This window comes from Globicephala melas, chromosome 11, assembly GCF_963455315.2.
Source record: "Globicephala melas chromosome 11, mGloMel1.2, whole genome shotgun sequence".
Lineage (NCBI taxonomy): Eukaryota > Metazoa > Chordata > Mammalia > Artiodactyla > Delphinidae > Globicephala > Globicephala melas.
In genome coordinates, this window is record NC_083324.2 from 101,101,856 (window position 1) to 101,128,761 (window position 26,906).

The 26,906-nt window shown below is 47.7% G+C and overlaps 1 long non-coding RNA gene across 2 annotated transcripts in view; it reads right to left on the bottom strand.

Annotated features, from left to right (window-relative positions):
- Positions 1-26,906, bottom strand: part of LOC115866226 (uncharacterized) — a 197,518-nt gene that overhangs the window by 96,083 nt on the left and 74,529 nt on the right. For both annotated transcript variants that reach the window (XR_009565920.1, XR_009565917.1), the window contains exon 4: positions 17,846-17,914. This is a non-coding gene — a long non-coding RNA (uncharacterized lncRNA). The remainder of the gene's footprint in view (positions 1-17,845; positions 17,915-26,906) is intronic.

A 26,906-nucleotide genomic window follows, 5' to 3' on the forward strand; every position in this document is an offset into this window, starting at 1 on the left:
TTATAGACTCTGGTTGTTCTGACCCTGTGTTTTTCATTACATTCCTTTGCACTTCTAGCAGCTGTTTTTGTCAAGAGTCTTAATAAAGTTTGAACTGCTACACGAACTTTATGGAAATTGGTCACAGAAAACCAGAGGCGAAATGGCCAACAGCTGCCTTTCACGGGGACAGTAGTGACCAAATAAACCCAACAACATGGGTGAAGGAGGATGGTTTGCAACTAATTCCTAATGAGATTTCCAGACTAGATTTCTGAGAGAATACCCTCCACACATAATTCGTTTCTATCGCTCTATTTACCACAATTTATTTAAAAAGTCTGGCAGCCTGGCCCTAACTATGAAGATGCTTTAAGAACCATTACCTTTTACGACAGTCAACCCGAGTCTGATTCTTTCGTTTTTTGGATTTTTGTCTTCAGTTTCTTTAATTTTATAAACCTAAGACTCAGAAGAATTAAACACACTCAGAGTTCTTTGGCCTATGAAAGAAAACTAAAGTATCTGAGATGTTACGAGTTTATCTGCCTTGTTGTTCAGTTTTACTAAAAGATCGCTCCATTTTGGTAAGCATTTTAATTTGGCCACGAGGTTAACTTGGTCTACCTGAGCCCAAAAAGAACAGCAACCTTGCTCTAGACCCGCCTTGAGTGTAAGGCTTTACCCTCGACTTCACATACCAGGGCCGTGGAAGAATAACTCACCAGCAGACCAAGACTAACCCTTCATCTGACTTCATACACTTCTGTGAACCAAACAGACTCTAAAAGCAATAAAACCCAGTATCTGAGCAGGTTTGGCCCGGCACCTGGGCAACCACATCCCAAGTCCCTCTACGACAATCCACCTTCTGTGTATCATCTCTTTGAAGATCAATTTTGCCACCAAAACCGATTAGTTTAAAAACAGAATAAGCTACGAGGTCATTCGCAACACCACAGCCGGTGAAAATAAAATATTCGGACAGAGATGATACTGTGCCTGTAGACCAGTCACCTGGGGCTTACGGAGCGTGAGACCAGAGGCTGGACCAGGTGGTCCTGACCCGCCGCCCACCCCTGACGCCGAGACGCCCGAGAGGAGGGGGACGTGGGCCACGGCGCTGGCCGCACGGACCGAAGGCCTGCTGACATCGCAGGCGCTCTCAGCGCAGAGCAAGTGGACGCCTGCCGCCCTCCGGGAGCTGCAACCACAGCACCTGCCACCCAGGCGCCTGCAGCCCCCGAGCAAACTGAAACCCTGCCTGCGCTTACAGGGTCGGCGCCGGATCCAGCCACCTCTCCCTCTTTTGAGAACTGTGCCCGAGATTTTAACTTTCTTTGTCTGCGAGCATCTCTCCCAACGCAAAGGAGAGGGGAAAGCCTCCAAGGCTGTGCAACGACATCATACTGAAATACTCACTTTCAGACGATTCAGAGTTTCGTTCTTATTTACCGTCTAGAGTCATGGACACTTCTTTATGACTTCTTTGCTATTCTTCCTCAAAATGACCAGATTCCAACCACTCACTTATGTTCGAACCCCCATCGCCTGTGCTTGGACCAGCAAAGGAATCTGCCGGTGCGGACGGCCGATCTCCTTCCGGCAGCTTCCCACAGGTGCGCACTCCCTCTGCCGGCCAGCCGGGGGCGCTGTGGGACTTGACGTGTTTCCGCAGCAAGCTCGCGCTCCGGGAAGCTCCCCTTCGGCGGGGAGGGCTCTTTCCCGTCGTAATGAGAACGTGATGTCCGATGACAAAAACAATAACTACATCAACGTATTTTCCCCAGGAGTCGGGGATGTTTTTTCAGAGCGTGAATGCAGGCCTCTTAGCTATAAGATAAATGAGTGGATTTTAGAAAAGGGGGGAAGGTATTGAAAAAAACTTTCAAGATGAACATAAGCTTCCCAGACCTTGCAGTTTGCCGATTTGGACTACTGTGTATTAGGAGCTTCATTACATGTCACTGTTCTGCAGTAAAAAGATAATATAACAGCAATAAAATAGAGTAAACAGCGAGATTAACATCTGGCCGCAATCAGCCTGGTGTCATAGAATATACTCCCTGCCTGACTTTCACAGGGTGTGAGCCTGGCAAGAATGATAGAAAGACAGAGTTTTAAACCGAGTTGTGACAGCTGAATATTATTTTCAACCACTACACATCAGATCTCTGCGAGGCACTTCCCCTCCCTGAAGCCTGAACTCCAAAGACCCAGATTCATACTTGCCTTTTCCTTTCCCACAGTAGATTGCTGCTTCTACACGAAAATAACTTTTGCTGTAGTTTCTCACTGCCAGATTCTCTCCCCGTGTCACCTAAGCAAACGGATAGATCATTCTGGGAAGCGTAGGCCTGTCATAGCATGCCCAAAAGACTCCAGAACTACATGCAAATTGTAATCCAGGCCCATTTCATGAACCCCTAGGAGGGCTGCGAGATAAAATACAGGACATGCACTTAAACTTGAATTTCAGATAAACAACAAGTCATGTTTTAGTGTATGTCCCATGCAATATTTGGGATATACTTAAAGAATTATTTGTTGTTTATCTGAAATTCAAGTTTCACTGTATTTCCTGTAGTTTTATTTGCTAAACCTGACAGCCCTTCTCCCTAGACACCAGGGGCATGACCTAAGCTGAGAACGACCCTGCTAAGCAGTCTCTCTGGAACTTCAGATCTAAAATCCCATTTGTCTGTGTTGCATGAAAATGTAAAGAGAAGTCTATGGATTTACAAAGAGTCACACACTTGCCAGCTCCCCAGCTTTGGGAGAAGTAGGAGACAGGTTTTCCTCCCTCTCCCAACCTCTTCTGCTATCAAAAGCTGGGTGGAGATGATTGGCTAATCTAACATCCTGCTTGATGGAAAACTCGGCGTTGCTGTGAAGACAGGCTGGCAGCTGACAGCAGGATTCGGCCCCAGACACACCAAAGCCAGGTGTGAACCTGAGGGTCCGCACGCCCAGCCGCTCGGTGTATTCCTCGACTGGGCATCTGTTCCTTGTTAACTCTGCTTCGTCCTGGTCATCTGAGCAGAATACCCAGCTCTAGCGGCTTCCTGGTTTTTTCCAGGATCAAAGCTAAGCAGGTGGTGTGGGACGCTTAGCAAGTAGGGTCCCTGCCCTGGAAAGGGACAGAGGCTGGCTGGCCCCAGCAGCCACGACAGCGGGAGCCAGCCAGGCACTGGGGACGCTCCGTACAGCTTCAGACAGCGGGAGCAAACGACGGCCATCCCCAAGGCACCACGCCCGCCATGCTGCTGGGGTCAACACTCGCTCAGAAAATACGCGCCCAGCTATATCCAGAGAGCTAGCAGCTGCTCAGCAGACAAGTGGAGCATTAATTGAAGAGATCAGAACCACCACGTAACGATGACTGCCGAAGCCCCTGAAAGACCACCAGTCTAGTTACTGTTAATTAAGCAAAAGTAAGCGCATCTGAGCTCCCTGAAGTAGGAGAGGACACCTCGACCAGTCCTGGCCGGTCTCAGATGGTGAAGTCAGGGGACCCTTTAGAGGGCTTTAGGCCTGGACTCAAGTCCCTGAAGGCCGGTCCTCAGGGCAAGGAACTGAAGAGAACACGTGTGACTCTTGGATACGGTTGAGAAATGTGAAGCTTGATTCTACCTAGAATCTTTTCTTCCTGTCTGATGCCCCTCGGTCCCTGCCCGAGAGAAGTTCACAGTCTCATCTATCACTTGAACGCGCTAGTGTCTACCTGTCAGGTGAGGCCCTGGATCCCAGAAACCCAGCACCTGGGACCAGCCTCGCGCTCAGGTTTCCTTTCCCCGGCGTGGACTTCATGGGAGATATACGAAACCATGGCGTCGCTTTCCTGAGGAATTAAATCGGCCGCACACTGTGGCAACTCTCCTTTCCCAGGATAATCCATCAAAACACGGCCTAAGTCAGGATAACACTGACTCCAAACTCTCAGAGTAGGACACGAGATTATACCTCAGTGACTTCCTTGACCCGAAAGAAGAAAGGCAAAGCTGGCCGCCCTTGATTCATCTTCATATTAATTGGCGTAAGGGTATGTTTCAAACGCTGTGCAGAATAAGGCCCTTTTCAAGCTTTTCCTCACCGTGTTAGAGGTCTCTTGAGCTACAGTATTTTATAACTCATCAACTCCAGTGACCTTCCTCTCTGTATGATGCTTTGGGTGAAATAATATTGTAGGAGTTCCTAGTTTTTAAATTCCGCGCCACTATAAAATACACACTGAATCGATCACTATTTCACCAATCCGTTTATGACTTTAAAATCTAAATGGGTTAGCTTTCAAATCTTCTCTTTCTGAGAAAAATAAGATAAGCTCTTTTTCATTTACCTTGGAAAGTGCTAATTTCTCTGTTTTAAATACACAGCTCAGATTCATGTTTTCCTTTTAAAAATAATTTTCTGTTTTCCTTCTGCCTCGCCTGGACCATCCTCTCTCAAAAACAACTGCTTTTGGACAAACGCTGATACCACAGATTAAAGGGGTGCGTGTAATTCTGCAAACATGAAAGGGAAGATTTTCCTTAGCTCTTAACAGTAACAGCAGCAATACAACCATCTTTATAAGAAAGATAACTTCATTTTTAACCCATCACAAATTACATATCTATTATTGAGTTAAGCCAAACGCTGTGTACAATAAGCGGGGTAAGATTTTTTTTTTTTTTAAACACGCTCTGGATCCCTGCTCTGCTTTCTCTCTCCTGGAAGCATCCATGTTTGTTTTTTTTTTTTAATTTTTGTTTATTTATTTTATTTTTGGCTGTGTTGGGTCTTCGTTTCTGTGCGAGGGCTTTCTCTAGTTGCGGCAAGCGGAGACCACTCTTCATCGCGGTGCACAGGCCTCTCGCTATCGCGGCCTCTCTTGTTGCGGAGAAGAAGCTCCAGACGCGCAGGCTCAGTAGTTGTGGCTCACGGGCCTAGTTGCTCCGCAGCATGTGGTATCTTCCCAGACCAGGGCTCGGACCCGTGTCCCCTGCATCGGCAGGCAGATTCTCAACCACTGCGCCACCAGGGAAGCCCCGCGGGGTAAGATTTGCCGTCCTTTCTTTTCAAAAGGATTACATTGATTTTCTTCATTTTCATGGGGGTACACTTTGCTCACGTAGCTGATGTACCAATGTGAACACAGGTATGCGATGTATTTGCAAACCGTTAGCAACACTGAAGCTGGTTGAAATAAAAATAGTTATATTTTGCCCATTAAGACTGGCAAATAATTAGAATACCTGATACATCTATTATTTCTACCCTCTGCAGCCTAGATGATCTCTTTATGACTAACTGGAGTCCCAGATCTTGAAACTATGATTAGTATTACAAATAGAAGTTATCAAAAACATGACCGCTGAGAACAGTGTTTCTGATTGGACAAGGCAGCCAGACAAGCTCTATCTTAGGAGTTAAAGGCGCAAAGAAGGAGGGAAAAGTGCTGGAACTTATTTGTCCCTCTGATGAGACCACAAATTTTAGAAGTAGTTAAAAAAGTAAATTAATCTACATATTCCAAAATACCCACGTCTAAAGGAAGGAAGTGCATTACTATCTACAGAAAAGAGACCCGATGCTGACTCTGATGAACTGCACTGTGTGTGCAGACAATCCCACCCTCTTGAACAAGCGAGCAGAAAGCAAGCCAACCACCTGATCTTGGTAATCCGCAAGTGTGTTAACAAATCTGCCTTAACACCAATTTGCCAAAGTCTAAATTACAACTTTAAAGTGCCCACGAAAGGAGTGGACGGATGGTGTCTTGTGGTGTCAGCTTCTGCTCTGAATTTGATTATTCCAACCAGTCTAAGTTTAAATACTGGTTCTCAAAGAGGGATAGGCAGGTTTTCAAACTCTTTCCCGCCAGCCCCTCACGCCCCAGGCCCCAACTGCTCTCAGAGTCCGCACGCCCGGCCACGGCGAGGGGGGCCCACACCCCCTGGAGAGCAGCTTGCTCTAGCGCGTCATCTGTCGCTGAAACGCCAGCAACATCGAAAGACACTCCTGCTCCACCAGGGGCAACATTTTTCTTCAGGAAAACTGCCAACACGGGTGAAACAGCTGTGTGCGAATGAAGAGAAATTTCTATCGAGTCAAATTCCTGTAGTTCGGGATGATATTCATGGACCTAAACATGTTCTAAAGTAATAAAAAGTAGCGTTTCCCAAACAAGACCCAGGGGTGCCGACGATGGCCTGTGATGGATCGTCCATCCGAGAACCAAGGGGGGAAATCACATCATCTCGGATTTTGGCTCTTCCCACTCCTGTTAACCAGGGTTTCCAGTGGGAGGAAGGTCAACACAGAGATCTGAGGACCAATCATCTGGCCACCAGGAAGGGAACTGCCGTCTGACACACTCCCAGAGGTTTGCCTTGCCAAGCTTATGAGATGGTCTCCATCTTGTCTGTGATTTAGTAGCTGCAAAGCATATGGATACTGTGAGAGACAGTTTTGAGGTTCTCTCTTAAATCTGGGAAAAAGCAATGGGAGAAAATCGTTATTGGTTAAGTCCAAATTTTAAACTTGGCTGCTGTCTATGAAAAAAACAGTAATGAGGGCTTGCTTTGTGCCAAGAGATGAGTTACAGAGGAGCGTGTAGAAAGAAGACACAGAAAAGATTAAAGGCCTGGGGCTGGGGTGGATGGCAGGGTTTAGGTGCCTGCAGAGCCAGAGAGAGAGGAGAATGCAGCCGGGGAGTGTGGGGTTAGTTGTTTGTTTAGGTCAGCATTTCCCAAAGTATGTTCATTCCCCAGACACAAGTCAACTCTACTTAGAAATGCACGTTCATCCCCCACTTGGTGTTTCACAGTGTCTGTCTCTATATTAAATTCTCTAGCGAGTCCTACAGTGAAGGCTATTTTACTGTTCACTGACACAGACTGTTCACGGTAGACAGTTGTGCTGTGAGCTGGCTTGTATCGGCTCACAAGAGCTGACTGTTAAATTTTCAGGAGTTTGCAAACATTAACAAGAGTCATTGTTTAAAAAAATAAATTATAGGGCTTCCCTGGTGGCACAGTGGTTGACAGTCCGCCTGCCGATGCAGGGGACACGGGTTCGTGCCCCAGTCCGGGAGGATCCCACATGCCGCGGAGCGGCTGGGCCTGTGGGCCGTGGCTGCTGGGCCTGCAAATCCAGAGCCTGTGCTCCGCAACGGGAGAGGCCACGGCGACGAGAGGCCCACGTACCGCAAAAAAAAAAAAACTAATATACACTTATAATTAATACATTATCTTAGGAACAAATTATCTTATATTATCTTAATAAGCCCTTCCAGTGAGTTTTTTATTTCAGCTATTTCACTTTGCAGTTCTTTCCATTTCTTTGAACTGTGTTCACAATTGTTTTCGGAACATTTTCATAATAGTTTCTCTAATATCTTTGTCATACGATTCCAACATCTGTGTCACCTTATTGGTGTCTGTTGACTGCCTTTTGCCACGCCAGTTGATATTTTTCTAATTCTTTCTATGCCACGTAATTCTGGCTCACATTTTGACTATTACGTTATGAGACTCTGGGTCTGGTTAAAATATACAGAAACTATTGATACTGTTGTTTTAGCAGACAGTCAACCCGGGTAGGTTCAGGCTGCAAGTTCCCACCCACCGTCTTCGTGGTCGTCAGGTCAGGTCACTGTCCAAAGCCTTTGTAGTGTTATTTGGAGCTGCCCCATGCATTTGGTGCCCAGTGGCCGGTCTGGGACCTGCATGCTCCACGTATTAAATCAGTTCTCAAAGTCCTTTATGTGCTGATTAGAATGCAATTCATTCCGGTGCAGCTTGGGGGTGAGCCCAGGATTTCATCAACAGTGTGACGAGGTTGCTTTCCCAAACTCCTCTCTCTGTGCCCTGTGAGTACCTCCCAGCTTCCTGGGGCCCCTTTTGTCCTCCATCTAGAAAGCTGTGACCCTATAGCTACTTCTATTTTCTTTCATGATCCTATAGATGACGACTTCCAGCCTCCTTTCCATCCTACTCACTTGCTTCTGGATTTTCCCAGTGCTTTAATACCTTTCTTACAGTGTGGCACCCTGATAGGGAACTACTACCTCCCTCAATGTGGATGCTATAAATGCATTCATGCAATTTGAAGAGTGTGGGCTTTTTCAGTAACTGCATTTCACTGTGGCTCAGACCAGATTCTCTGAGATCCCAGGCCTTTTGTATGTGTCTAATGTCAGGTCTCTGCTACACAACTTCCATTGGTCCTTCTCATCCAAATGCAGGACGTAGAACCATTAATACTATAGTTTACCTTGTTGCCTCTAGTTCATGATTCTTGCCTACTGAAGCAATTTGGAATTCTGATGATACCATTATCTACCTATGATTTTATTAGTTATCCATCCTACCCTTATAGAGAGAGAATAAAAGCAAGTTTTGTTGTGCTCTGAGGAGCCTGGTAAAGTAGAAAGACTTTCAGAGGTTCAAGTCCATCTCTGCCTCCTGGCCCCAGTGGGTGACGCCCTCACTCGGACGTCCCGTGAGCTTTTTCTGAACGTATCCATCCCCAATTGTGGACAGAATTCAAACTCTTCCCTTTGGAGTCCCTCTGCCTCCGTGTCAAACAGGGGCTGTATCAAGATGCCTGTTGCAATGTGTTACAAGTTTTAAGTAGGTGCTTTAGACAGATGCCCCACGGCGGCTGAGAACTCGCCCACCTGCTCTAGAGGAGTCTGGATTTGAGAAACAGCCATAGGACAGCCTTCCACTCACAATCTCTTCAGAAAGATCTCCAAAAATCCCATCATCAGAGCCTGTCAACTGGGCGAAGTGGTGTCCTCTCCAGAATAAACATTTGGGGTCTCAAGGAGGGAAACATGGATTGACAACCCAGAGTCCAGTGAAAGAGAAACGGGAAGACTGGCGAGAATTGAGGAAAACTTTTTTATGGAAAATTTCAAGCACATTCCAAAGAGAATAATGTCATAAACCTCCGTGTGCCCCACATGCAGCTTCAATGATGATCAGCTCACAACCAAGCTGGTTTCACCTGCACCCTCACCGGCATCCCCTCCTTCACTCACCCCCCTGCATTGTTTGGGAGCAAATCCCAGGCCCCATACCATTTCCTTCCTAATACTTGAATATGCAGGGAGAAGGCATTTAAACTAGAACGAACTCTTCACAGAGAAGGTGCATATAAAATCCAAGAGAAAGTGAAACTTGAAAATAAACAAAAGTAAAGCCACCAAAGAAAATTCTGAAGGATCAAGTGGAGAAGGGAGAAAAGGAATTCATTCCCAGGAATTATTCTCAGATTTTGATAATGTTTTATTTTTTAAATAAGACATAAGATTCCATCACTACTCCTTTTTTTTCCTAACCAAACACTACAGCAGAAATCAGTTAATTGAGAAACAAGACTGATATTAGGGGGGGAATCTGTGCACCCCCCTGCGGTTAAACATGAAAGAAACACATCTGAGCTGTGTTGGCCCATGGTGACAGCGCTTTTTAAAATATATGGGCCGTGACCTTATTTTTAAAGTTTATATTTATTTTGCTTCGTTCCACGAGATGTAAACTGGGATATTCAGTTATAAAACAGCATTTTATTGCTTCTGGGTAATTCCCCAAGAGAGGAAAATAAAGTTTATTTCCCGCCCAAAAAGTGATAAATGTTTAATGAAACATCTAGCCCTTTCCCCTTAAAGGTTAGGCATGACTTTTTAGAATATTTTTATAAGCATCTGATTTCTTCCACCTGAATTTAGCTGATGAATCAGAACCCAGGTGTGAGTGTGGAAAAAAGGGAAGAAATACCTAAGGCTCTGAAAGCAGGATTTACTCTTCCGTGTAGGGAGTTGTATTGAAAAGTGAGAGTTCCGTCCTCAGGAAGGATCAGGAATCGTCGGGGAAAAAACACCCACTTGGAAACCATGGATAAAGGTTCAGAACATCAGCTTTTGCTCAGCTTGCTAGTTCCCTGAAAGAAAAAGTATGAATATCTTGTGTTTCACACCCAGAGACACCTTTACACGCACACACCATAAAGGGCTTTTCAGGCCTCAAGTACTTCTTTAACCCAACTAGTTCCAGGAAAATATAAAACAAACCAGAAACAAATGTATGAAATGTTTCTTAGAATAAAGATTTCCAAGCAAAAGAGGAATAGTCTGGACAAAGCCCGTTTGGGATTTTACCAAAGGCCACATCTTTCTCAGGATTTCTAGATCGGGTGACCCTCCAGAGACAGCCCTGCAACCCCCATCGGGCGCCAGAGGCCACATCACCTACCTGCAGGGGGGCTGATAAAGACTGTGCCCCATTCAAATGCACCCTTTTCTCCCCCTCCCACCCCTTTTATTTCCTGCTATGGTGTTACTTGCTGCCTAGTTTTTACACCTCTGGTTTCCATTAAACAAAAGTCAGGAGTAGAAGACTGTAAATCTCTCACACTCAGTGCGCTGCAGGGCAGCCAGGCCCCATCCCCTACCTGAGGACCTCCTCTGAGGAAGCCCCCATCCCCATGCCACCCCGGAGACTGGGAAGGGATGGGGCCAAGAGGGAGGGGAGGGAGGGAGCCTTCCAGCCCGAGGCCGCTAACTCCAGTGCACCCCGGAGACTGGGAAGGGATGGGGCCAAGCGGGAGGGGAGGGAGGGAGCCTTTCAGCCCAGTGCCGCTAACTCCAGTGCACCCAAGTTCTCTTTCTCAGGTTCGTTTGCTCAGCTGGTGCCACGCGCTGCTCCAGCCCCACCAGGCCTGGTGGAAAGCGGCTTCCTCCAAAGTGTAAGGGTCCATCTTAAAGAAGTGGTTTGCAGCCGAGAAGAAGGGAGCCCCGTTGAGCTCCGTGTTCTTGATACGTGGAAATAAGAGCTGTGTAAACAGCGTTTCGCACTCCACCTATAGCGAGCCCGCCAGCGCACACAAGGCAGGCTCTTTAGACCTTCCTCCACCCCGATTATTGGTCTTCCCATCGCTCTCTTTATTCCAAACACACACACAGCCCCTGCTGCCCATACCCTGGGGCAAGGTATGTCGTCTCCCCAAACACCCATCCTCCCAGCGACCGTGACTCAGGACCCACACCCTCGGCTTGCTCCCGCAGTGGTCAAAATGCTTGTCGCCATTGGCACTCGGGCGACCGACCGTTCACCCCACCTTTTTTCTCTCTGACCGAACGTCAGTGAAAGCTGGATTTGGAGAGCCTCACTGGCAGCTTCCAGCTGGGAGCAAAGAGGGCAGAGCCTTGAGGGGCAGCCAACTCCTCCCTAGGCTGCCCTACAGCCGGGCCCCATCCTCCCTCTCAGCCTGAAGGTGGTCCCCGTGCCTTGTCTCCAACGACCCCCTGCCCGTCACGCACGACACGATTAGGGGATGATGAGGGATGACACGACAGCACTTGCAAAGCCCCTCACTGCGAAGGGGACAGAGCTGGTCCGCCTGCCTCAAGGCCGTAACTTACTCCCATCAGAGGTAGGAGCTCGGTGGCCTTGAGGGGTGTCCAGTGCTGAGACCAGACCTGCCCAGTGGCCAGCAGTCCGGGCCTCAGGTGGCGCCCAGAGGACAGGCAGAGAGTGTCAGCAATGACAGGTCCCTCCCAGGCGGCCGCTCCCTGCCAGGGAGACAGAAGGGAGGGGGCAGCTTCTTTGCGCCTCGTGTTCTCAAGGGTCAAGGAAATATCACAAGGGAAGAGTGAGAAGAAGAGAGAGAGACGGGCCAGCTTCCCGGGGACGGTCCGGCTGGTCTCCTGTGAAGCCCGAACACCAGCTTCTAATTTCACATCGTCAAGATTCACCTCCCAGAAAAGTCAGAGCCGAAAAGAACGTGTAATCTTCTTGAAAGAGATCCCACAGCTTCTCCAGATGTTTTGGTTTATTCTGTGGGGAGGGGAAAAGGCCTCGCTGGAGAGAAGCAAATATGTTCATTCCCTGAAAGGAGGAAGGTCACCGAGCGGGAACAGTTTATTCGCCTTTGGAAGGATCGCATTTCAGCAGAAGCGGCCAGGAATAAGATATCATTTGTTAACTTTGCTGATCCAGTAAGTGTACGCTGGACAGCTGAGCCATTATTTGGGGCTCTCTGTTACGTGCCCTGTAACAAGGAAACAATGTCCCGCTGAGTTTAGGTGTGGTGTGTGCTAAGACCACATAAAACTTTCAGCGGCTTTGTACCAAGTTGATTTTAGGGAACGGCACACACTGAACCAGTAGAACAGAAAGAAACCACGGCCTTCCCTCCCCTCATCAGGAAATGCATTGCTAGTAAATTACTGGAGAGTTTCAATGGTATATGGTGATTTTTATCAAATCAACTCCAGAATGTAGGATTGTATTGTCGCGTGTGTGGTGGTTTTTCTCCCCAGGTGAAATACCCCAGGATCAGAGAAACTTTTTGAGTTAAAAGGACTGTTTGTGTCCCTGCTTCTCATTCTACTGATGGAAGGTCGAGAACCACGGCGGGGTCAAGCGCAGGTGTGTGCGCACGAGGTACCTCAGGGACGGAGCCAGGACTATAGGACCTGGACGATGTTCCATCAGACCAGGAGGCCACAAAGGAACACATGCAGAGGTGCCGGCCTGGCCCCCAGAGTTCCCTGCACCGTCCTGACTCATCTTGGCATCAGCTGTAGGGCGTCAGCTGTAGGGCGGCAGCTCTTTCTTTTCTCCAAACACCCCTTCCGCTCCCAGCCTGAAGGGGCGCAGGGGCGGGGCCGGAGCCTGGGCCAGGTACGGGCAGAATAAGGAGGCTGCCTGAGGTGAGCTCCGGGAGCCCCGCCCCTCGGGAGCATCATTCTTTGCGGCTGACCAATGGTTCACAGCGACCGGCCCGGGCCGGCGGCTGCATCTCCCTTCCTCGCTCCCGAGACAGGGGACAGGGCAGGGGGGGTAAGGGCAGAGGGCGAACTGAAAGTACAGGCTGACAGGGTCCCTCTCTTTGATTGCTGTGTCCCTGACAACGACCCGTCCTAGGAATTGCGTGGCTGAGGGAGAGACAGTGATGGGTGGAGTGACTCGGAGGCTGAACTGCAGCCCGGGAGGGAGGCCGGTGAGGCTCAGCTCACGGTGCTGCTGCCAATGCAGGGCGGCCGCCAGCCCCTCCCTGCAGGGGACTTGGTGGGGGGCTGTCAGCGCTCCTTCCTTCCTCTGACAGCAGCTCCGTGGCCAGCTCCCGAGGTGGGCGTGGGCACTGGTCTGGACCCTGGAGCCTCCATGCCTGTTCAGCGGTCAGCCCAGGGGAGTTCATGGGCCAAGTAAGGCCAGAGAGACTCTCTGGGAGGTGCAGTGGAGAGGCATGGAGAGAAGTACCAACCACAGTGTCACAGAGCATCAGAGCCTTCCGTGGCCCCCTACAAGTGAGGCCAGCAGGCAGGAGAGCGGGTCTGAGGGCCAGAGCACAGTGAAGGGCAGAGACCAAGTCAAAGTCCCGGGACTCAGTTACGCCAAGGTCTAATCCAGCTCTTTCAGCGCATCCTCCTTTTGCTCAAGTCAGTAACTGCGGTTCTGACACTTGACGGGAGGAACACAGGACCCAGGATATCCGCGATCAGACAGCACTGGGGGGAGGCAGGAAGGCTGTGGAGCAAGGGTAAGTCTGGTCAGAAAAAAACAGCATGGTAGGCCTAATCAGGCTCCACCAAGCATTAACCCAGGTGGGCTTCCTGGAGGCGGGTACACAGCAGCTTTGACTGAGCGTGAACCGTGTGTGCCAGGGAGATGGACGCGCAGACAGAGATCCTCTAACCGAGCCTGGTAGAAAAGGCAGGGCTGCACCCAGAGGCCATTTCCTGGACGAGGGAAAACAGAAGGAGGGGGCGACTGGGAGGAGAGGCAGAGGAAGAGTGCAGTTTGGGGATGTTACATGTGAGCTTCTGCAGGACACCCAGTGGGGGGTGTCCAGCTGGCACATCCGTACACAGCTCTGAAGGTGGGGATGAAAATGTGGGCTGGAGACACCAAATTAGGGGTCAGCGACACAGGGGGAGGGCAGCCAAAACCGTGGGCCTGGATGGACGAGGTTGCCCGGAGACCAGGGTGAGAGAGCGAGCCACGGACAGACCCTTCACGGCGACAAGACCTGGGGAAGGAGCTGGAAAGGAAAAGAACCAGAACGGCGAGAGGGAGAAGGGGATCCGTGGGGAGTGTTGCCACGAGGCTACGTGAGCAAGAGAGTGTTCCTGACAATGAATGCAGCTGGCAAAGCCAAATGCCACAGAGAGGTCGAAAAGTAGACGGGAAATATTCTCTGGATCCGGCGATCTGGAGAGCAGTGTCAGGGTGATGGTGATGCCTCCTGTGCCCTTTTGCTGCTCCTCCTACAAACCTCTAGGGCAGCTCTCGGCACAAGGCAGGGAATGATTCCCTTCCACATTCTTCTCTCTTACTAGACTATTAGCTCCTTGAGGTCAGGGACTCTGTATTGTCCATCTTTTGCTTTTAAGCTATTTAATTGCGGTATAATTTCCATGTAGAAAATGCACCCATCTTACCGTATGGCTCAGCCTGTGTTTACACGTGCACCCACTGTATAACCCCAGCAGATCGAGATGGACACATTTCTAGGACCAGAGACGCCCACCCCTGCCCTTCCCAGCCAACACCCCAGAGGTCAGCACTCTTCTGCCCTCTGTCACCATAGATGGGTTATGCCTGTTCTGAACTTAGTATAAGTGGAGCCGTAGAGCATGTGCTCTTGGGAGATGCCCACTTTCGCTTCAACACGGGTCCCCAGGTGGCGCCATGAAGCTGGGACCAGCCCCACCGCGTTGCTGTAGGTTAAACGGCTGCACCACACTCTTCTGTCACCAGATGTTTGACATCTGGAACCCAGGTGGTGGCTTGAAGAGAAATGCTGCCATGGACATTCTTGCACACATGATGGACATAGTACTCATTTTGGAGGTGTATGCCCAGGAGTGGAAGTCTGGTTATGTCCTTGGATCTTTTTTTTTTTTTTTTTTTTAGTGGTACGCGGGCCTCTCACTGTTGTGGCCTCTCCCGTTGCGGAGCACAGGCTCCGGACGCGCAGGCTCAGCGGCCATGGCTCACGGGCCCAGCTGCTCCGTGGCATGTGGGATCTTCCCGGACAGGGGCACGAACCCGTGTCGCCTGCATCGGCAGGCAGACTCTCAACCACTGCGCCACCAGGGAAGCCCTGTCCTTGGATCTTTTATTCTCAGCACTTTGTCCTATATCAGGCCAACAGGATACATACCTAATAAGTACAAATTGCCCTTGAAACCTTAAACAACTTTTCAACAAATCTCTTGTAAAAAGTTAAATTTAATGCTATTTACTAGGGTCTTTATGGTATTATCAACAAATTTTTAAAATCAATTTCCAAGTAAGTGTATCAAAATCTAAAGAACAGGCCAAAATCTCAATTAGCAGAGGACATAAGCCCCTCTCTTTAAAGAACTCATATACAAGCTCAAATTGTTTTTAAACAACTATGCAATTTCAGTAAATAAGGTAAACAGCCTTTGAAATGAATGAGCCAGAATCTGGAGAACTGGTTGCAAGGAGGCTCCAGAAGAGGACCTGCAGGCTCGCCAAGGGCAGGGATGAGACACACGTTCTGGAAGCAGGTCTGGGTCAGGGCAGCCATCTTTGCACAAGAAGCACATCTGGGCAAGAACCGGGCTTCAGCGGGAGCCTCGACAAACGCCCCGGGAATAACACGATGCGAAGGAACCTCACCAATCAACGTACCAAATGTGTGCTTTTCTTTTGAATACCGGCTTCGGTTTTCACCGGTTAGAAGTTCAGTGCTAGGCGAAAGCCAAGGAGGCGTGAGAAAGGGGCTTTCCTGGTGGGAGCTGGACCTGCCTGCCACCTCCTTCTCATCCTAGCTCCCCTGATGGGCAGAACCTGACCACAAGTTTGGCCTGAGTTGGCATGAAAAGAAGTGAAGTCTTGCCTCAAAGAAAAGATAAAAGGAACAGCCAGATATGTGATTTCAGATCTGGATCCAGGCCTTGGTCTACATTCCATCTCACTCCATCCCCCCCCCACCCGGCCCCCACCCAACCCACCGCCCTGAGGCGTGACCCAAGTCCAAAGAAGAAGTCAAAGAATTTTTTGGTGTTTTTCTAGGTCTCCTCCCATCCCCTTGGAAATCCTTCTGGGGGCGGGGGGCAGGGAATAGTCCCTTGCCTATCCAGCATAAACTATCAATACAAAATGGTTAGATAAATAATTTAGGCAGAGGGTGACGGTGAGGGTGAACTCCAGGCCACTAATCCTCGAGGCTGGCAGACACTGATAAGAAACACAGGACAAGCTGAAAAAGGAATGAACACAAAGAGAGGGACGGCCTTTTCCGGCGGGTCAACCCCGGACAGAACAAATGAATGCGTCTCCTCTGACGGCTATAGCCCTCCCACCTCGATGTCGGGTCAGACACAAGGCCGCGTTCATTTGCTCTGTGGTCTCATACTTTAATGACACAGGAGTATCTGAGCAGAAAACAGCCTGAAAAAACACAATGTTATGGGAAACAGTGACCTTGTCCTCACCTGGGGCCCAGAGGTCTGCTCGCCCGCATAGGGGACGCAAGCTTCCTGTGATGCCCACCCGATGGTTCAGAAGTTCCCTCGAGTGTCTCACGAAACACAGGGCCGCTGCGGTCACAACTCCAGGACACCACTTACAATGGGTGTCCTTGGGGGACAAAATGGGAATGAACGTGTTGAACATTGGTCACATGTCCTGAAATACCCAGAACACTTGAATTTTAAACTGGACACCTCACTGCCTTGGCAAGTTTCTCGAAATGTTCTCGAAATGTCAGGGTCACAGGTCCTATGTTTTGGAGGATAAACACACACACACATACACACTCACAAGATGTGAGCACAGCAGGTGGAGGGGAAGGTGGCTGCAAAAGTGTGAGAAGCGGCCCCGTGAAGCGTCACCGCTCACCCATCGCTGTTGCCTGTCCTCCCCGTCCTTGCTCTCTGTACACAGGGGTTCTAACAGGCACAACACTCTGGCTTAGTTCTTGACTCGCAAGTCTTAGAAAACGTGGTGGCTCCAAATAAACTAGAAGTCCCCCCGCCAAAGGCGGGCACACAGCGGGGCACAAAGCAGACGATCAACAAGTAACTTTTTATTTGACTTGACTGTGCTCCCCCTTCCTTTTATTATCCTCAGTTGCATATGCTGAAGGTCTCCTTCCTACAGAATTAATCTATTCTTAAGGAAAATACAGTTTCTAACAGCATTAAAAACTTCTGTCTCCCACCATCTTCTCTTTCTCTCTCAGCCCCTCTAGTGGGCAGCTGCAATCATGCTTCCCTCTCCAGGTGCGTCCAGTCGTGCACCCGGCCTCTCAGGTGAGGCCCTCCCTTTAAACCTCTTCAGCCTAAACTCAGCAATGAGTCACTTATCTGCACATATATCCGCACATATATCCTCAACTCCTTTGTTTCTTTCTGGTGCGGTCATGCTTCCTTAACAAAAACACAGTCTCACTCTCAAGGAACTTAATTCTACTGCACTCACCTCATACTCTTCCCGTACCACCCACCAACCATGATCCTTGGTATTTACCCGAAGAAGCTGAAAACTTATGTCCACACAAAAACTTGCACACGGAAGTTTATAGCAGCTTTACTCATAATTGCAAAAATTTGCCAAAAATCAAGATGCCCTTCAGCAGGTGACTGCATAAATAAACTGTGGTTCATCCGGACAATGGAATATTATTCAGCAGTAAAAAGTAGTGAGCTATCAAGCCACGAAAAGACATTGAAAAACCCCAAATGCGTATTACTGAGCGAAAGTAGCCAATCTGAAAAGGCTATGTACCGTATTTTCCAGCTCTGTGACATTCTGGAAAAGGCAGAACTATGGAGACTGTTTCAGAAAAGACGTCTTCCCTCCTTTTTTAAGGTAATTCCCTTCGTGGCCCTTACCCTTCTCCTCAGGAATGTCCCACTGTTGTACCTTCGATCTCTTTCTCTCCACTCTTCCTACCCTTCGGCCTGAAAGAAAAACACACAAAAAGAAAATACATACACAAAACACCCTCCTGACTCTGGGCTCCCTCAAGCCCCTTCCCGTCTCCTCTGCCCTGCGGGCTCTCCGAGCTCTATGCAGACACCCCAAGTGGCTGTCACTACATCCTCACCTCCCACGTACTCCTCAACCAGCGTCAACTAACACTTGCCCTTTGCCCTCTCAAGTCAATGTTTTCTCAAAAATGAGAAATCTGACTTCCTCACTTAATCCCCAAGCCAGTCCAATGCCCCTCACATAGTGGGTTCAATAAATATTTGTTGAAAAAACATCCCGAATGATTTCCTAATTTCCAGCGAAGACCGCCTTTTGTCACTAGGCCTTGCGGACTACTGAAGCCCCGCCACCCCTGCCCTGTAGATAGATGGAGTCTCCTCTCCATCCTCAGCCTGAGACGGTCTTTCAGAGCACATGTCAGGTGCAGTAGATGGACTTCGCTCTGGCTTCCTGGACCGCCACCTCCTGACATCCACGTTCACGTTCACCCTGTCCAAGTGTGGGCGGGGCCGTGTAGTGACTCCGCCACAGTGTGTAACCTCCGCCCGTCTGCGCTGCAGCCCTGCACCCGTGCTGACTCAGAAGGCGCGAGGGGCCTTGAATCCCACAGGCCCAGGAGGTGATCCCGCCAGCAGCCTGAGGCGTCCGAAGCCTCCAGGTGAGAGCCCAGCCCAGCGGTACCCTGACTGCGTCCTGGGAGACCCCGGCACAGGACCCAGCTGAGCCGTGCCCAGACCCCCCCCCCACGGAAACCGTGACGTGATGAATGTGCGTTGTCCCCCGCTGCTGACTCTGTGGTCATTCGATACGCAGCGCAGACCACTTAAGAGGCCGGTCACAGCACTCCCTGCTCACACCCTCAGGGGCCTCCGTCTCATTCAGAATAAACCCCAAAGTCTTGTCTGTGGCCAGGAGCTCTTGTAGCCTGGCTCCTACACCTGTAAGATCCGCCTCCGCCCCCTCCCCCTTGCTCATCCCATAGCCATACGGGTCTTCCTGCTGTTCCATTCCTGCCTTTACACTCTGCTTCCCCTGCCCGGAACATTCCGCCTCCAGATCTTCCTGTGATTCGCTCCTTCACTTCATTCAGAACTGCGCTCAAACACAGCTCCTCAAGGGAGCCTCCCCAGGCCCCAGTCCCAACTCCAGCCCTTATCAGTACCTGAAATTATATACCATACGTAGATTCAGACATGGGTAGCTGGCAGAAATTACCTTGAAACAAAAACAGTGACCCTGTCACTACAAGGCAAACAGCTGTCAGTCTTACTGGCAATGATACAAATTTGAGCTACCTAGTAAAAATCAGACTTTAGGAAAGCTTATATCTACCCCCATGAGCAGCTTACCAATGCCTTAAGACTTTTTGATGAGTTTGGTGGTGATACTGATACTTTGATATTGTACGTGAAACATGTCAACATTTGGAAAATGTAAAAAACTCCATGAACCATAATTTTCAAAGTGATCAATAATGATATTACAAAATCATGAATGGGTAACATAAAGACAGGCATATAGACCAATGAAACAGAATAGAGAGCCCAGAAATAAACCCTCACATACATGGTCAACTGACCTTCCACAAGGGTACCAAGACCATTCAACTGGGGAAAGGAGTCTTTTCAACAAACAGTGCTGGGAAAACTGGACATCCACGTGCAAAACCTGGACCCTTACCTTATACATACACAAAAATTAACTCAAAATCCATAAAAAACCTAAATGTATGGGGCTTCCCTGGTGGCGCAGTGGTTGAGAGTCCGCCTGCCGATGCAGGGGACACGGGTTCGTGCCCCGGTCTGGGAAGATCCCACATGCCGTGGAGCGACTGGGCCTGTGAGCCATGGTCGCTAAGCCTGCGTGTCCGGAGCCTGTGCTCTGCAACGGGAGAGGCCACAACAGTGAGAGGCCCGTGTACAGCCAAAAAAAAAAAACCTAAATGTAGGACCTAAAGCTATAAAACTCTTAGAAGAAACCATAGGGGAAGAGTTTCATGACGTTGGTTTGGCAAGGACTTCCTGAACACGATACCAAAACCACAGGCCACAAAAGTAAAAATAGACAAATTGGACTATATAAAAAATAAAAACTTCTGTGCATCAAAAGACACCATCAACCGAGCGAAAAGGAAACCTATGAGAGAAAATATTTACAAATCATATAAATGAGAAGGGGTTAATATGAAGATAAAAACTCCTGCAACTCAACAACAAAAAACCAAATAACTTGATTAAAAAATGAGCAAAGAAGAAGATATAGAAACAGCCAAAAAGTACATGAAAAGATGTTCAACATTACTAATCATTAGAGCAATGAAAATCAAAACCACAATGAGATATTACTTCACACCTGTTAAGATGGTTACTATTAAAAAAAAAAAAAAGGAAAAGAAGCATTGGCAAGGATGTAGAGAAACTGGAACCCCCGTGCTCTGTTGGTGGTGGGGTTGTAAAATGGTGCAGCCCCTGTGAAAAACAGTAAGGCATTACATTAGATGAAAAATAGAATTAACCTATGATCCAGTAATTCCACTTCTGGGTATCCATCCAAAAGAATTGGGAGCAGGGTCTCCAACAGATATGTGCACACCCATGTGCATTGCAACACTATTCTCAACTGTCAGGAGGCAGAAGCAACCAAAGTGTCCACTGATGGATAACAGATAAACAAAATGTGGTCTATACATACAATGGAATATTGTTCAGCCTTAAAAAGTCAGGAAACTATGACACCTGCTACAACATGGAGGAACCTTGAGGACATGATGCTCAGTGAAATAAGCCAGTCACAAAAGGACAAACACTGCATGATTCCACCCATACGAGCCATCAAATTCAGAGGCAGACGGTAGAATGGTGGCTGCCATGGGTTATGGGAGGAGCAAATGGGAAACTGGTTTTTAATGGGTACAGAGTTTCAGTTCTGCAAGGTGAAAAGCTCAGGAAACTGGTTGCACAACAATGTGATTATACTTAATGTTACTGAACTGTATGTACACTTAAAAATGGTTAAGATGGTAAATTTCATGTTATACTTTTTTATCACAGAAAAAAATTTTTAGTTAAAAATTTCTGTGCGTCAGAGGACACAAGCAACGGAGTGAAAAGGCAGCCCACAGAATGGGAGAGAATATTTGTGAAGCATCTATCTGATAAGAGGTTAACATCCAGAGTATACAAAGACTCCTACAGCTCAACAACAAAAAGCAAATGACCCGATTTTAAAATGAGGAAAGGATTCGAATAGACATTTCCTAAGAAGATAAACAAAAGGCCAATAAGCACACGAAAAGATGGTCCACTAGTCGTTAGGGAAACGCACGTCTACACCGCAGTGAGCGATCACCTCACACTCACTAGAATGGCTACTGAGATGACAATTTTATGTGTCAGCTAGAATGGTCCAGGGGCGCCCAGACATTTGGTCAAACATGATTCTGGGTGTGTCTGTGAGGGTGTTTCTGGTGAGATTAACATTTGAATAGAAGGTTGAGTCAAAAGGATTGTCCTCCCTAAAGTGAGTGGAACTCACCCGGTTGACAGCCCAAACAGACCTGACGGCCTTGAGCTGAGACAGAATATCTCCCTAACTTCTGACTCAGACTTTAACATCAGCTCTTCCTGGGTCTGGATCCTGCTGGCCTTAGGACTGGGGTAAAGCCATCACTTCTCCTGGAGTTCAGTCCTGCTGACTGAAGACCTGGGGATTTAGCAAACTGCGAGATCATGGGAGCAAATTCCTTACAATAAATAAAAATAAGTATGTATAAATTCAAACATAAACATAAATAAATATTTGTGTTTGTATGGACACACACACACACACACACACACACACACATCCTATTGGTTTTCTTTTCTGGAGAATGGAGAGCCCTGACTAATACGGTTATCAAAAACAAAAGCTAACAAGCGTTGGTGAGGATGTAGAGAAATTGGAACCCTTGTACACGCTTGGTAAGAATGTAAGATGGTACAGCTGCTATGGAAAACAGTTCCTCAAAAAATTAAAAATAGAATTACCATACAATCCAGCAATTCCACTTTTGATAATATGACCAAAAGAATTGAAAGCAGAGTCTCAAAAGGTATTTGTCCCCTCATGTTCACAGCAGTATTCATAATAACAAAAAGGGGCAAGCAATCCAGGCATTCACTGGCAGATTATTAAATAGATAAGCAAGATGTGGTCCATCCATACAACGGAATATTATTCAGCCTTAAAAAGGACGGTAATGCTAGTACCTGTACAACATGGATGGACCTTGAGGACATGATGCTCAGTGAAATGAGCCACAGAAGGACAAATACTGGATGATTCACTTACATAAGGTACCTAAAGTAATCAAATGTTTAGAAATAGAAAGTACAATGGTGGTTGTCCTGGGATGGGGGGCAGGGGAACGGGAAATTATTGTTTAATGGGGGCAGAGTTTCAGGTTTGCAAGATGAAAAGAACCCTGGAGATGGATGGTGTGGTGGTTACACAACAAAGCGAATGTACTTAAAACTACTGAACTGTACATTTAAAAATGGTTAAGATGGTAAATTTTATGTTATGTATATTTTACCACAATTTAAAATAAACAAATAAATAAAAGTCTTTCATGGGTGGAAAAGACCCATTCAAAGTACCAAATATACCAATGGATTTTACAGTAGCATGGTTCCAAAAGTTCACTGATATCTTTTCAGATTCTACATTACAACTAACTTTTAAAAATTATCATTTAATTTTTATGAAGACTCAAAGAAGAATAGTTACAATTATCCAAAAGTCTGTGAAAATATTCCTCCTTTTGAAACTACATGTATGTGAGCCCAGATTCTCTCCATACATTTCAATCAAAACACCATATTGCAACAGACTGAATTCAAGGCAAGTAAGAGAATCCAATAGTCTTCTAGCTACCAAGCCAGAAAGGAAGGAGTTTTCCAAAAATGTAAAACAATGCCACTCTACTAATTGTTTTGTTTTGGAAAATATAGCCATTTTCACAAAATTATGGTTTTTATGTCAACATGTAACAGGTTTACCATTTTTATTTTTATATGAATTAATAAGTATTTTCAATTTGCTCAGTTTTAATTTCTAATATGGAACATATATGTAGATAAACTATACATAATGATAAGCTCCTTAGGGTCTTCAATAACTTTTAAGAGTGAAAACGAGTACTAGGTCAAAATGTGTGAGAGTACTGGTTCAGACTAATGCAATACAGAGGATAAGACACGAAATCCTCCTTTTCTCCCTCCTCTGCCCTTGAATGATTACAGCTCTACTTAATAGAACTGAGGTAATCACCCTCCGGGGGCCGGAAGTCCGAACCTGGTATCATTGGGTTGGAATCAAAATGTCATCAGGGCTGTACTCCACCCTCCCCCCACCCCAGGCTTTAGGGGAGAGTCTGTTTCTTGCCTCTCGAAGCCTCTGGGGGCTGCCAGCCTCCCCTCGCTGTGGCCACGTCACTCCAGGCTCACCCCCACCTTCACAGGGTCCCCGCTTCTGTCGGTTTGGGAACTCCCATGCCTCTCAGTTATAAGGACCCACGATTAGATCGAACACCACCTGTTGTACTTTATAGGTCAAGCAATCCCATCATAGTTATATTCATTTAATCTTCTATGAATTCCAAACAGTGTCAATAAAAATTAATTAGTTCACAGTGTACTTCTGGTTGTTTTTCTAGGCCTTTCTTAATCCACAATAAAGGGATACTAACAAGGGGACAGGTTCTGGCGCCCAAGGACCTGGGTGTGAGTCTCAGCTCCGTCATTTCTCAGCTGCGCCATCAGGAAAGCTAGTCCTTCCTTTGTGCTTCAGCTTCCTCATCTGTAAAACGGGATGATGACAACACTGCCCACCACTGAGGACTGCTGCCAAGGCTGGAAGAGTCAGTCCTTGTAAAGTCCTAGCCCAGTGCCCAGAGGATAGTAAGCATCTCCAAATGCTAGTTGTTGTTGTTATTATTATCTGAATAAGGTTTATAGGAAGAGGTTGGGTATGGCTTAGAAATCAGCTCATGGGAACTGGGATGATGGATGCTGAAGAAGCATCTGTCCAACAAGTCACAGGACCCCGGCCCCTGGGGACCCCTCCAAGCATCACTTTGCATTTCTGCACTAGAAACCATACCTACTTCTCAGAGGTTTCCCTGGCCCTGCAGCCGTGCCCCACACCTCCCAAGGGCACCCGCACATCACTGGGGGCAGCTCTCGACAGTGTCCCAAAGCCGGGGAGGCCGTGAGGGCTCTTCTTCAGCTTCAGGCATAGCCTGTTTCTGAAAATGGATACTATATATTTACAGAGGAGAAATGACAGCATGTTTTCTGTCAATAGCTACATCACTTTTATTCCACTTCTTGTTTCCCCCATTTGGAGTATTTATGAAGTTTTCCATTTGATCCTTTTTTGGGGACAGACAGCTTGTTTGGAAAAAATGGACAGACAACTAAGTAAAATGGATCCCGGGGCTCCAACCCTACAAAGAACATCCTCGGGGGGGGGGGCCCACCTGGCCAAGGGTGGAAGGAGGCCCCCCCCCAGTTAGGACTCGGGGAGCCAGACTCAGGGGCACGAGGATGGGACCTGGGGACCCCGTGGAGCAGATGACCAGCCTACTGCCTCTGCTCCCAGCTGGAACGTGTTTCAGTCGTGACGAGTGTGAAGCGCAAAGGCAGTTGGCCAGAAAACAGGATGGAAAACGGGGGTTAGCACAGGCCGTGCGGACCGGCCCCGCTGTGCCTCTCCCGCAGCAATGTGGAAACGGGAGGCTCTTCAGAGCTGTCTCCAGGTCATCTTTAGAGAAGCAGTGAGCAGAAACCGAGCCCCGAGTGTGAGTGGTGAAGGACAGGCCGGGAGCGGACGCCTGGGACGAGGGGAGACCTGCGGCCACCGGGCGGCGACCCCGAGGGCGCTGGTCTGAGGCTCTGCGAGCTGCCGTCCTCTCAGGGCACAGCGACTTTCTGAGCGGAGAACAAATGATTCCTGCTTTTCCCAGGACGATTTTTCAAGATGGCTTCCTCGCTGGTTTGGAGACCCAACCTGCCCATTTATAACAAGCTAACTTCAGGGCAGAGTGAAAGGCACCGGCCTTGGTGCCCAGCTCCAAACTAGAGCTGCCGCCCCAGGGTCATGGCAAGTGCCCTCCTCAGAGCCCCTTCTGGCTGAAGGCAGCCCTGCACCTCAGCTCCTCAAAGGAAGGTGCCCATTTTGCCCAAGTGCCCGTGTGTCACATCACAGATACTCGTCAGGGACACGGCGCGCTCCTTTCTTTGTTGCTTACTTTTAATCTGTCTGATCTTTAAGGAGAAAACTACCTCTAGACTTGGCTCCCGACCCTGCTACCGCAGAAGGCAGTGGGGGGAGCTCGTGGCCACAAATCCTCCTCCTAAAAAACACCTCCTCGTCTGGCAGCCAGAGAGGCGACCTTTCCAGACAGCTGGGCCAAGGGGGTGAGTCCTTGTTAAGGCCGGGCTCACGTGGGGCTAGAATCAGAACCGGAGGGACAGGGGAGCATCTGCCCTGACCAGCTCCCCACAACGACCAGGGAATGTCCCCAGAATCGCCATCAGGATGGAGGGCTGGCCAGGATGGCAAACAGGTGCTTCGCCCGTGCTCAGGCGATCTACCAGAAAGCACATTCAGAGCACACAAGTGCTCTTCTTTGTGGGATTCTATTCAAAATCAAATGAGTATTAAAAGTCACAGCAAAGTATTTAGCTCTATTTAGTAACTGGACTATCTATCATGGTAAAGGAAAGGGAATTGGGGGCTAACATACTTCTAAGCATTTCATTCAAGGGAGAAAGATTAGGGAAAACACGTAATGTATCTTAGGAACGGGAACGTCCTGTTACTGTTAGAAACTGCTGGGACCTCATTAGAGCCTATGAAAACATCATGTGTAAGTACTGAAAGGCAATAAATCTTCAACAGCCCGAAGAGAAGGTGGGTAAAGCGGGAAGGGAAGAAAAAGAGGGAGAAAGAGGGAAATGGGCGAATTACCAGCCCTCTGGTGGTTTTCCCCATCAAACCTCAAGCCAGCTTGGGCCACCAACTGGCTTCCCAGAAGGATTGTGTGAATTCAGCTTCCTGATACAGGTTGATACAGTAGGAGACTGTATTAAATACTCTAAAATAATTATCAACAGTTAATAAAATCAGTTTAGGACAGATTTTTTTTTCCTTTTCGGTTTTCATACTGTAACCTCTCTGCAGTCTTGGTTCTTCCTTGGACATGGAAATTCCTTCTCATAAACTTCATCCTGGTACTGAATGTTGAGCCAATTCTGAAGAGCTGATCAGAAATTAAGCAGTAAAAGTTAAAGTTGCTCACTTTGGACTAACTAAACATTGTCCCTGGAGCCACTGTTATTGGCACACAGCCAAGGAGCATCTTCCAGGCCAAATGCCTTTACAAGATTACAGAGACTGTGCAGTTCATCTATTCTCTTGCGGAATTGAAAAATGCTCACAGATAAATTAAGTAATAGTGCTCTTTTTGAAAAAAAAAGAATTGCAGCTTCAGCAGTGAGCTATGTGAAAAACAGACAGGGAGAACCTGCGGACTAATCACATCAACAAAAATTTATCAATTGAGAAAGGAATCTCTTGATAAATACAGAGCGTAGGATACTCTATATCCAATAAATAATACCCTTTTCTCTATAAAAGAGATTAGTTGTCTCTTCAACTGGCCAATCTGTTTTATGATAAAAATTCAATATCTGAGCAGCCTTTATATATGGAGAGGAAAAGAAGCTCACCGTCATTTGTACTTTGTTCTCCACTGACTCTTTTTTAAACACTTAACACTTCTCTAAATATTTTACACCCTCGTCATATACCTAACTGTTAAATAAAAAGCTAAATTATTAAATTTCTATTAAATATAAAGTTATGAAGTTAACAAATTTGACTCAACATTTAAACAAATGATCGGTAACAAAAATT